A 13,478-nucleotide genomic window follows, 5' to 3' on the forward strand; every position below is an offset into this window, starting at 1 on the left:
TCAAAATATCTTTTTTTCTAATTATATTATTACTACATGTTCAATGAAAAAAATTAGATACGTGACACCACGCATAGGCACACACCCACAAAGTCTGTCAGTGATAACCTCAACACACAGACCCAGAATAGCCAACTTCTATGTATTCTGTCTATCTCAATGGTCATTGGATTTATGTACTTGGAGCCCCAGAGATAAAATCTGGGGTAAACTTTTGTACATTGGAGTTATTCGTTCCCAGTCAATAACTAAAGCTATCTTAAAAGAGATATCTATTGAGAAAAAAGGGAAACAAGACCAAGTCTTGAGGAATTCCATCTTCTACAGACTGGTAGAGAAATATGAGTTGGTGAAAGAAAGTGAGAGTGAGAAGACTGGAAGAGTGTGGTTTCAAAAATAAACCAAAAGATTTCTGGCTCTACCAACAGCTACGTGTGAGACACTGGGCAACAAACTTAATCTTTCTAATCATTAATTTTCTCATCTACGTCTCCTCCACAGAGTTGTGGTGAGGACTTGAATGATGTAACGCTGTAAAGCCTTTAGCTCTGGGCTTTTCTCTGGTAAACAATTCCTCTGTGCCTGTTACCACCATCATCATCCTTGTCATCATCGTCGTCGTCATTGTCGTCATCATCATCATCATCATCATGCTGTTATCTTTACCACCATCTGTGTCATCAGTAGTACTTTTAGTGTGTGATGCAGCACTAGAGCTGTGGTTGCAGCACTCTCATAGCTCTGCAGCAACTCCTAGGGTAAGAATACTTTCGCTGCTTGGGCCCTTTGCTCACTGTGTCCTTTTTCAGATGATGGGAATTTCTTGCAAGAGAATATGCAGGTATCAGTTATAGCTCAGCATCGTTTTGTTTGTTTGTTTGTTTGTTTTTTCTTCTTTTACACAGAGATGAGGGGAGGCCAGTAAGGAAGGTGATACAGATTATAAAACACACACAAATAAATCAGATACTAAAATGTCCCTTTGTGAAAATGATATAGATATAAGGCAAACTGAGAGAAAATTTATCAGAATTTCAGGTTCAGAAAGATCTGAAAAAATATAGTTTTGCTTCTGAAAAAGTTTAGAATTATCTGAATTATTATTGAAATTAATAATCATTCTTAGGTACTTATAAATGCCTAAGAATAAGTAGTTTGACTGCTTAACTTTCTCTTCATTCTTTTATGGTTAGATGAACTACTGAAAATATTTAAAAACGAGATTTCGCTGAGAGAATAATTATTATTTCTCATTCAACATTTGGTTTTAGTACAAATAAAGCACCAATGAGGAAATAAAATTATGGATTCATATAACAATAAAAGTTATGTTTTTCTTCATGTATATCTCTATCATTAAGAGATAACCTTGATCAATAATATAAATTTTTTTAATGTGATTTTAATTTTTTAAAAAATAGAATGGTTCAGCCTTTAGCAGTAAAGCATAAAAGATTTTAACTATTCTTTAAAAAAAAAAAATTTATGAGTTTATTTGAGCCAAACTGACAACATATGCCAGAGAGCCAGATCTCAAATGCTCCCTTAACTACTCTTAAAAGCTAAAATTTCTGATCATAGGCAAAATGTTGTTTGAAATTGAGTTGTTAATTTCTCCTAACAATAATTAACATTCTCTCTAAGTAATCTCAAAATTGTTTCTGCGGATAACATATACCTTTTTGTCATATTCATTTGTCGCTGTATAATTGAAAAGTTAATCTTCCTAATTATTTTATATGCAGTGAATAGTAAGTTGATTACTTACAAATGCAATGAACTGCTGATTCCTTATCAGACTTTCTTAATGAAATCCAGGTGGGAGTGGATCTTTTAATATATGGTATTATGCATAGCATTTTCCACAAGAGAGTTTTTCAACAGAAAAAATAGTACTTATATATTTTACCACTTGGCTTTTATGTATTATAAGTAATAAAAAGTAAGAGAAAACTTCTTGCGGTATGTATAAACTCAAACCTATTAAAATAGCCATCTGCCCAAGTCAAGGCTTTGTATACAATAATATAAAGACAAGAGGTCTACTACATATCACTTCTAACCTTGTCTTCAAACTGCAATTTGTCATATGCATTTCTACTCCAAAAAATAGTAGGATTTGGAAAACTTCAGCACCAAATAAAAATACTATGAAGACCAGAGAGCTGTCTTTACCTTCCTCTTTGCAGGTAACTCATTCATTCGATTTTATGCTTTGAAAAGTATAAAGGTAAACTGCATAAAACAATTCATGTCGAATTAGATTTGGATGAGACAACATAAAACAGAGGGTAAAATTTTTCTTTAAAGGTCAGATTTCTGCATTACTATTGCTTCATAAGTGTTCTTGATTTCTTGCTTCGCTCTTAAAAAAAAAAACCTGAAACTCATACTGAAGCAAGGTGGCTGTGATTTACGCAAAAAAGATGACAGCAAAGAAATTAACAAATAAAAGTCCTTGGCTCTAAATCAAAAGCGAGGCAAGTTACATTTACATTACATAAGTGCATGTATACATTTCAAGTTTATATAAAATTTATAAAACACGCATGGATACATTTTTTATGCTTCCCACTTTAACTGGCTTTTTAAATTAACTGATGACTTTTCTAGTCTGATAGTATTAAATAAGACAGTCAATAAAATTCATTGCTGGCAAAATCGAAGTGAGGCAGACAGCCTCATACATTATGAAAAATTATAAATTGGTGAAAGTTTTATAGAAAACAAGATGACTTTAAAAATTTAGTGTTTTGATCACTTTTAGGAATCTCTCCTAAGGAAAGTATTCTTTAAAATTTAGAAAAAGGCCTTTATGTAACAGTTTAAAATCAATTATGTATATAACATAACAAACTATTGGAATCAATGATGGTGATGATGGTCACATGCACAGTGATATATCCATATGATAAAATTGTATGTAGCCATGGAAATAAACTAAACATTTAAAAACAGAAAAAATGTCCTAAAATGATGATAAGTGTACAACAGAGGGAATACAGTCAATAATATTATAATAACTGGTATGGTGTCATGTTGGTACTAGACATATCAGGGTAATCACTTCATAAGTTAATAAACATCTAGTCACTATATTAAATACCTGAAACTAATATAATATTACATATATCAACTGTAATTGAAAAAAATTTAAAAATTAGAAGTAATAGGGTATGTTACCAATCTGCATATAGAAAATTATTCTAACAAACAAAAATAAGTGGGAGAAACTACATCAAAATGTATTGTGAATGTCAGATGAATTTCTTTTACTTCTTATAAGCTTTCCAAATTTTATAAGTATATATTTTGAATTAGCAAGAAATAAAAATTTTAAAACTATTTCATAATAAAATTTTCTGAAAAACCAGATTTATAACTTTACATAAACGAAAAATTAGATACTTTTTTTCTTGATTTTAAAATTTTTCTCAATTTGGGAAAAAACTACATTGAGACGTATGAGAGTGAGGCAGGTTTTCTGAAAAATAATTCTTATTCTCTATGGGACCTTGTCTCTGTAAGCATAATTAAAATGTTCTAGAATAGAAAAAAATATATGTCAAAATTTTGTTCCAGGGACACATGATAAAGATTAAGGACAGAGAAAGTATTTAAGAGGTATTCCAAGACAAATATATTTTCAATAATAAGTATCTCAGCTTTCTCTTTCGTAAAAATTAGGGATTTTGATGGATGACCTTTATGCTCTTTCAGTTCCAACAGATTATGCTTCTTTGGTATTATTTCCAAAAATATTAATCTGTTCCCAAATTTACCTTTGCACAAATAATCTCTCTCGATTTCTTGCTATGGGATAGAGGAAGGTAAAAATTTCCTTGCCTTATATATCTTATCTCATATATGCCTATATATCTCAGTTGCACAAAAATTTCCTCTGTGGTCCACAGTCCACTTCCAAATTGCTTGGTCTCAGCTTTCAGAGACTCTTACGTCTACAGGAAGTGGAATTATTCTTTACGAATCACTTGTTTAAGCTTTGAGAAACTATCCTTTTGACTTCAAACAGCATAATTTGATTCTTGCTGTTTTATTTTGTTTTGTTTTCCTTCAGACATTGGAGCATATTTCCCTCGTTTAAATTGCTTTGCAGTCCGGTCATTAATTGGTGAATTGACTCAACATGTGTTTCATATAAAGTTGCCAGCTTCCTCGGGTGTTATATGACAGCCTCCTTGAAAGCTGAAGACAAGGTGCTTGCACTTTGTCTAAAAAAAAAGACATAATTTTAACTAACGTAAATTTACAGTAGCCAAGGTTACAGCATAATAGAGAACTCTGCAATTCCAGGATGGAAGAACAGTCATAAAGGACAACTTGCAAGGGTAAAATATATTAATGTCAGTAACAGGATGTGAGAACATGCCATATACACATCTGGGAAGCTTCAGGAGTAAGAGAAGGAAAAGACCAGGAAACAGAAGCTGATTAAATATTGCATTGCTCTCAATAGGCAAATCAAATTAAAAACAATCTTGAAGTCTTGAGTAAAATAAATAGAATCACACTCTATAAAGTAAGAAGTGATTCTGTAGCCGAGAGAAGCTTCCTGTAGCTGCGTAAGTTTTATGTGAGGTCCCTGAATCCTCTTTAACAAATGTTTCCTTCTGGACTGTTTTCAAGGTCTTTTTATTTTATTTTATTTTATTTTATTTTATTATTTTATTTTATTTTATTTTATTTATTTTATTGTTTTATATTATATGTTATTTTATTTTATTTTATTTTATATTTTATTATTTTATTTTATTTTTTAAATCAGCACATAGACCCAAAAGATAGGATTTATAGGGAGAGATACGAATAGAGGATAGGGTTATAATAAACTTAGATGTACCTAAAAATGAAGTGCTTTTACCTCTTTTCATCTATTCTTTTTTTTTTTTAATTCTTTAGTAAAAGAATGAAAGCATGGAAAAGAGAATAGAATTGAATATATGCACAAGGAGATAAATCGAAGATGAAAAATTAAAGAAGTAATTGAGAGACATGATGTTTTTCTTATAAATTCAAGGAAATATTTGCATAAATATTTACAAAAATAACTCTCATATCCTGGTTTGTTCAAGATGCTTCACCTCCAATCAAGAAGAAACAATTTAAAGAGTTTCATTATAAGACATAACGATTTTTTTGCAATATATTTGGAAGTGCTTAAATGATTGTTGATGGTAATGATAAAGTCTGCAACCCTGAATTAACATGCCCCACATATTAAGTTGCTTCAGCAAGTGTGATGGTGCTTTAGAGTAAGTAAAGAACTATGATAGTCTTATATAACTATGACAGGGGGACACTTTCATCTTTACATGAATTTGAAAATTTTGACTATTATATGAGTCTAGACACTTTAATTGCCGAAGTGAAATTCTGGGGAAAACCAAAGAAATTTTTATATCCTGAAAATGACCAGAAAATTCATGGGACTTTTGTGTTTTATCCAAGGAGAAAGAAAAACTAGAAGAGATTTGAACAGGTAGTAAGAGATAATAATTAAATTTTCTAATATACTATGGGACCTTTGTTCAATGTAAATTTCAAAGCAAATTAATCATTTCATATTTTGTAAATGTAATACAGTAACAATGAACATCAATAATAAACAATCAAACACAAACACTGAAGTTAACAAAGATTCTCCAATAGAGTTTGAAAGAATTCTAAGGCCAGGGATGAGTACTGGGGGCTTGTGGTCCAGCAGAGACCACAGCAGAGGGAGCAGCGCATCCTGGCAACACTTCTGAAAGTGTTCCTATGGCAGAATCTGTGCTAAGTGGGAAAAATGCAAGGAGAATAGTTACTCTCAAATTGTTGTAAAAAAAGGCTATTTCCAGGTAAAAAGTGAAGATGCTATTGTGATTGTCTTTTGGTTATCATATGAAACATTTAAAATTATTCCCTTTGGAAAAAATGAGAAGTTGCTGACTACAAATGTGGCTGTCACCATCTTCCTCATGAAAAATTCCCCAGAAACCATTAAATAGTCAAGAGAACTTATGGCTAAATCTAAACTTCTTCAACAAAGCCTTTATATTGGCATGACAGATTTGGAATTTCAGCCAGAATCAATTTCAACATTCATTATTAGGAAAGCATACAATTTTGTACTGTGAGTACAAAAAGATAGAAAAATCATTAGTTAGGTAAAAAGATGCTTTGTGTTTAAAATATAATTTCCTTTAAAGCATGAGAATATGTCAAAGGAGAGAGAGAGAGAAAAGAGAAAGAGACAGAGACAGAAACAGAGACAGACAGAAGTGAATGTAACTTCTTAAAATATTATGGAAAGATGTGAAATCTAAGACTTAGACATGACTGACTTCATAAAATATAAACAAAAAGATTAATGAATAAAATCTGTCATGGGAGCAATGATAACTGACTGGATACTGCAGAAATTTATGTTAATAAATTAGAAAATCTGAAAATGTTCCAATAGGATGCAGATTGCACTCTAATAATTTGAGGAGGGTATGTTTTCCAAAGGATTATTTAACAAAGTGTGGGAATAGGTGAATTCCAAAGCACAGAGTATTCACCTGGGGCTTAGAGGCAGCCACAGTCCCACTAAACTTGAAAGGACATGTATAGTCATCATTCTACTCACTCTCCTCCTGACTCCCTCATATGTCCCACCTACTAAGCATATACGTACAAACTATAAGAGCCCAATTTATAATCGTGTTTCTTTTCAATAATCAACCAGGAAGATTCTGGATCAATGGAATCAGAAGGTTGTGTGAAGTAAACGGTTCCGTGGAGCCCCACCACCCCTCAAACTACACTGAGCACATCATGACTCTGTCCATTTTGCAAACAACTCTGAGTAAATCCACACTGACACTTCTATTATAAAACGATGTTCTCCTGGAACTACACTAAGGAGAGGGAGAGTATTAAAGTTCTAGCTCTTGTTGGTAATTCTGATGAATGCCATAGTATCAACTGTTAGAATGCTGTTCACTCTAAGCCAACATAGTCTTTCTTAGAAGTAGCAAATTGAAAGACTGTGCCAATGAGAGACCAGTTTGGAGGGACATAGAGAGGGTACCAGTGTTCAGATTCAAGAACTGAGGATGCCAGGAGTTCCACTATGAAATTCTCCTAATATCTAACTAGTTTGAACGATGGACCATTTTTCCAGGTCAGTTTAAATTATTTTGTCAAACCTATAACAAATTCCTTTTCACTCCAAATCATACAATCAGTGGTAGAGAAAAAAAAAAAAAAATGGAAGCATTTTAAGTCAAAATATTTAGGGGATTTAGAAAATGCAGTATGTAAATATGTCTAAAAAGTACAATAAAGATTTTGAAGAGAAGGTAAAATAAGAGAACAAAGTTATTTTAAAAAGTGGAGAGAGATTTCTATAACTCTTTAATTTCTAATCTGTGTAACTGATCCAGATGTACTTTTTATCAGATATGGCCTTTTATTTCTACTTTCCTCTCTAAAGTATCTGCCTCAAATGTCATTCCTTCTGGGGAGCTATCCTCACTACTCTTCATGCCACCTCCAATAGCAGAATTAACTGTTTTTACTTTTGTATTCCTTACGATTTCCAACTTCTTCTTTCTTGTTCTCATTTAACCATCGTTAAGTACTTTCTTGTGGTCAGTATAAGTTGAGGATACACAAAGAAATGTTACAACCCCTCATTTAAAATTTTCATCTTGTGGGAAGACAAACACATAATAAAACTAATTTGATTGGTACTCTGATAGGTAACAAGATGCTTTGACAGTTCTCCCCTTCCACCCTGACTTTGGAAAGAGGAACAAAGCTGCTAATTAAAGTTACATCTAAGCGGAGTTTCAAAGAATGTGTTAGAATGAGTCTAATTATGAATGATGGTAAAGAGCATTTATATGTGTTTTGACAGTGTATTTTTCTCATGGGTCGATGTGCCTGTTACCTGGCTTAGTTATGAAGTCTTTGCATTCATGTTTGTTTTTTATTTTGTCCTAGTACATCACCCAATGTTCTCCATCCAAGAAGTATTTAATCAATTTTGTTTGAATAAATAAATCAATAGCAGAAGTAACAGCAATAATGGTTGAGATGAGACATGACAATATATTAATGAAATAAGGGATTTATTTAATAAAGGATAAGTTGATTTAGCTTGTATGGTATTATGCACAAGTCAGCCATTTTAAATTCCACTTAAATGAAGACAGGTTTATATGGAGGGAATAAAAAGCATTTAAATCTGCAAGAAATTTCATTATATATCAAGTCAGATCTGGTGACCTATGATGAAAATATGGAGATTTTTTCCAGTAACAAGACTATATTTCTCCTTGCTGGATGATCTAGTAAGGTCACTCTAGCATTCAACAAAGTCATTCTAAGATTAATCAGTATATGACATATGCATATTGAAGATGAGAGTATGGGGATATTCAAGATCTTTGAATTTATAGTTAAACTGAAATATGACTCAAAAATGATCTTTTCAAAACTAGATTGCTAATAAACATTTATCAGAAATCAATTACATCGAATCTCAGCTTTTTGTTTTAATTTTTGCAAAAGATAAGTAAGGTTTATATTTTACATTTTGTCCATTTTCAACAAAAAACAGAAATCTCATTAATTGCTTCGGAGAAATTATTTTCAGTCAGTTATAGGAATACAGACAACAGTATACCTCAATTTTGAAACATTATGACACTGAATAAAGTGAAATTACATAAGGAGTTGTAATGTGTGAAAAAACAACAGTAAATTAATAATATTATTATAATTAGTCCTAAAGGCATCAGGTTAGTTTATTATTGATCATTGACTATGAATTCCTTGAAGTGAAAAAGTAACTTAAAGCTCACATGCACCAAAAGGTAACAGTAGTATCACCATTCTATAAAACAAACAAACAACAAATTAAATGTGTCTGTGTATGTGTGTGTGTGTGTGTATATGTATATGTTTTAAAAGTTCTAAACTTGTACTAGAAGTACTAGCCTAAACAAATACACAAGAAAAAGAAATAGAAGACACCCAAATTGGAAAGAATGAAAATAAAGTTATCTCTATTCAGATGACATGAGTTTGTTTATATGCAGAAAACCCTAGCGACTCTAAAAAAAACTTAGAACTAATAAACATATTCGACAAAGTTGCAGAATACAATTAATCAACAAAGATCAATTGCATTTCTATAAACTAACAATGAACAACCTGAAAAAGAAATTAAGAAAACCACCACATTTACAATAGCATCTAAAAGAATAAAATACTTACAAATAAACAAGAAAGTACAAGACCTGTACACTGAAAACTACAAAACATTGTTGAAAGAAATTAAAGAAGACAAATGAAAAAGCATCTGTGTTTATAGGCTGGAGATTTAATATTATTAAAAATTCTCTTTATAGTCGTGAGCCACATAAAGACATTTCGGTCACCGAGGAACCACATTATACGACTGTGGTATAACACACAGCTTAGGTGTGTAGTAGGCCACACCATCTGGGTTTGTGTAAGTGCACTCTGTGACGTTGGCACAACAACGAAATAGACTAACAACACATTTCTCAGAACATATTCTTGTCATTCAGTGGAGCATGATTGCATTTGAACTATATTTAAACCAACTAGATATGTAAAAATTTGAGTTTGGCACTAGAGAGCTTTTAAGCTAATAGGTCCTAACCTTCTGTGAAGTAAATAGCATAGGACAATATATAAGAGGTCATTTTTAACTCATCTATGTAACAAATATGTTACAAAGTATGCTGAAACAATAGAGAACAGGAATATAAATCAGTTAGAGGAATTCGACATTTTAGGAAAATAATTGTTTTTCCCAAGTGCTTTTAAATGAAGTCATGTTATCTTCAAAGGAAGAAAATTATGTTATTTGGTCAATATCTGGAAACATAACATAAAAAATACTTTATGTTTATGATAGTGTGAGTAGTCTATCTTTATGGCCTATGTGTTTATTTGCTTGATTGTATTAAAGCCAAATATTTTTTTTTATCATCATTTTAAGATTTTTGAAAAACATTTAGAAAATGGGACTATAGATTGTGGAAAAGAATTAGTTTAGGACTTATTTTAAAACTCTGTTTTTAAGTAGGATAACTATACTTGAATTAACTCACTCTTTAAGGTCTCTTTAATAAGACTTTTAATCTGTCATGAAATCAAAACACCTCTGGTTTGTAATGTGTAATTTAATATATATGTAAATTTATTCTTAATGATCAACTCAATACATTTTAAAAATATACTGTGTTTTTTATGTAGTGAAGTAATTTTCATTAAGTAGCTTATTTTTTTTACCTTTATTTACTTTTTTTGCTAGTCCCTGAACTCAATTCCATTAATTATAAGCTACAAATATGCATTTGTTTCTAGGCATAAATTTTATTGTGTTGTAGGTGTTGAGATGGTGAAGAACAAGGGTACTGATGTTTACTACATTTATGGATATATAAGACATTTATTATATACTAATATTTAACAGCCATATTAAAATATTATTGTTATAGAGTCTTTCTTAATAATAATAATGTCATCCTATCTGGGCTATCCATCAAAATACAGTGGAAGCCATTAGGTTACATTCTGTAACTGATAATATTATAGTTTCAAATATACAGAAAAAGGAACCCTATTGCCTTACCATAAACACAGATATACATTAGAAACAAATGAGAGGAAATATTTCAAATATAAATTAAGAACACCCATATGTTGATATAGTGGAAGGAATAATCCTATCTAACAAAATGCCTTGAGTCCTTCTAAAGTCTTATTTAGCACATCCCATCATTTCTAATAAGTATTTAGAACACTGAATCATGGAGACAGCTGAAATTAGAGAATTCTGAAACCTAAAGCAAAAGCAGTTAACCCCAATCAAGTCTCAATAATTAATATCAGTAGTTGGCAGCTGAGCCTGGATGTCATCATATATTATAGATGAGGCTACAGTGAATTAGATGTCATAGCTGGTGAGATTATTTTCCCCATGGTTAGGAAACATATTTCATACCTCATTTTACCACCAGGTGTGTGGCTTTCACCACCACAGCAATTGGGCCACAGTTGGGATTCACATATTAGTATAAACATGAGTCTGGAGTAGTTGGCAATGTAAACTCTATCCATTCCAAAGTGAAATTCCAAACCTAATTGAGCTCCGATGGTTGTCAGCAGCTTTCATGATCAAGTTTAAAATTCTCTCTTCTGCCTAAGGGTCCTATCTTTGGTCTGGCTCCTCTCTTTCTCCAGGATTAGTCAGGCACATATTCTCAGCCTTATAGCTTTGCTCATCTCTTGGCAGCCTTCAGTTTTAAACTTAAGACTTCAGGAGGTCATGCTTTCTGTTGTTGGGCTTTTATTTGGAAGACCTTTTAAAATTGATTGTGAAACTACCTTGGATGTTAGGTTATCTGTAGAAAATTTAGCTGACACCGAAGACCTAGATATATGCAGGTTGAAACCCTGAATTCTGCACATCATTCAAAGTGGCTGAATTTATTTTTCCAGTTTCAGTATGGACCACTTTACTACATTTTTCATTTTTACTTTCACCTTTTGCTCATAAAAATTTTGAGAGCTAATTGAGGTAACCATATAACTTACATATTCTATTATCTTCTTTCTTTATAATGATTTTCGTTGTTGGTGGTATTTTTTTTGTTTTTCTTTTTTTTTTCAAAAAAATTTTTTAAGCCTTATCAGTACTGAGGACAAGATGTATCAGTTGTAAAACCTAAACATTTAACCAAATATGAAGTCAGTCTGGTTATAGAAGCCTTTTAACTGACCCTTAGTCTGCATTTAAAGTGTGATTCAAAAGAAATGTTTAAATTTAAAGCAAATACATAAACAACTTTTCAAGGTCTCTAACATCTGGATAACATACCCAGTGATTGGATTAAAAATGTTTGCTTTAGAGGAGAAAAGGTGAAGTTCCAGCTTTGAATGCACAAGGAATTAGGGGTAATTAAGAAGACAGAGCTGGTTTACAGTTTGTTTCCGAGGTGTACCATTCTCTCACCCCTTTGGTCTTCTCTGTTTCTCCCAACTGTCTCACTCTCACACCCCCTCATTCTCCAACTACAGCCACGGCAGCAGCAGATTCAAGCTCAGGAGGGCAGAGAAAGTCACACAGACTTAGACTTTTCTAAGAGGCTGGTTCTCCCTGACCCAATGTAAACACTCGGGATCCATGAGGCATGAAAGTTAATATGTTTTTTTAATATCTAAAAACTTTAAAATGCAGTGTTAGAAAACTGCATTTTCTCCTTTTTTGTTTAATATATTAAAATATATTTAATTCTATGTATATTCTTTCTGTAACATACATAAAGTATGGGTAAAGTACATTGAATATATTTATAATAGGCTAGAAACACATAAATTTTATCCTGCTTTGTTATAATATTGAAACATAAGTGTACATTTAAGCTATAAGGAAATTATATACTCAGAATAAAAACAATTTGTATATTAAACACATAAACGTTAAATATGAGAGCATATGTAAACACCTAGATTTCAATTATTTTAGCCTTCCTTTATGGATAGTTCAGGATCAAATTAACAAAGCCCCTACTAGGCACAGACTGTTTTGAGCTCTGTGTAGACAAGGAAAATCAAGCAATATGGTTCTCATTCTCAAGATGTTTACCTGGAAGATGAACAGGTAGAAATTTAAATGACAGAAAATATTTAAGTGAGTTCAAGAAAAACATGATGTTACTTGACACCACAATGACTCACTGACAAATATACTGCACAGAAAGTAATTCAATTGATGTTCAGAAGGTCAGAGGTGCATAAGGGTTTACAGTGAATGAAGGTGTGGTGGAGGTAGGTGTTGACCAGTCTTGCAGGTCTGAAGATTTATACAGACAGCCAGAAAGGGGAGAAAATGTTAGAAAATGCTAGTAATCCAACATCCCATCTCTGTCAGCAGAACGTTTTGTTGTGCCTTAAACAGAAAAGGTATTTCAAATGACCAAATCTTCAAAGTCTGAATTTGATTTCATTACAGCAGAATTCCTTAAGAAAAAAAAAAATTAATATACATATTTTAAATCCAAAAACCCTTAATGCAAAGCTAGCATTTTACTAACCAGAGGGCTTGAAAAATTCTTCTAACCCTGATTGACCTTCAGTTTCTATAATTGTAAAATAGAGATACTAACATGAGTACCAGAGATGACTCGATGCTGTGCTGAGGCTCCAGTGTGATGTTAGAAATAAACATGCATTTGAGTTATAAACACAGTGAAATGTTACAAACTATTTTTAAGCACAATATCCCTACCCTTTGTGCAGTGAATTGTTATGTGTCACAATATGCAAAGATTGATATGTAAATATTGAAATCTTTTCTTTATTTTTGCTAACACTATTCAATCCATTTCAAACAGTGAAGGGATTTTTGTCTACAAGTTTTACATAAATTGCATTTTATAATGTTGACT

Source organism: Pteropus vampyrus, unplaced genomic scaffold (assembly GCF_000151845.1).
Source record: "Pteropus vampyrus isolate Shadow unplaced genomic scaffold, Pvam_2.0 Scaffold53, whole genome shotgun sequence".
NCBI classification, from domain to species: domain Eukaryota; kingdom Metazoa; phylum Chordata; class Mammalia; order Chiroptera; family Pteropodidae; genus Pteropus; species Pteropus vampyrus.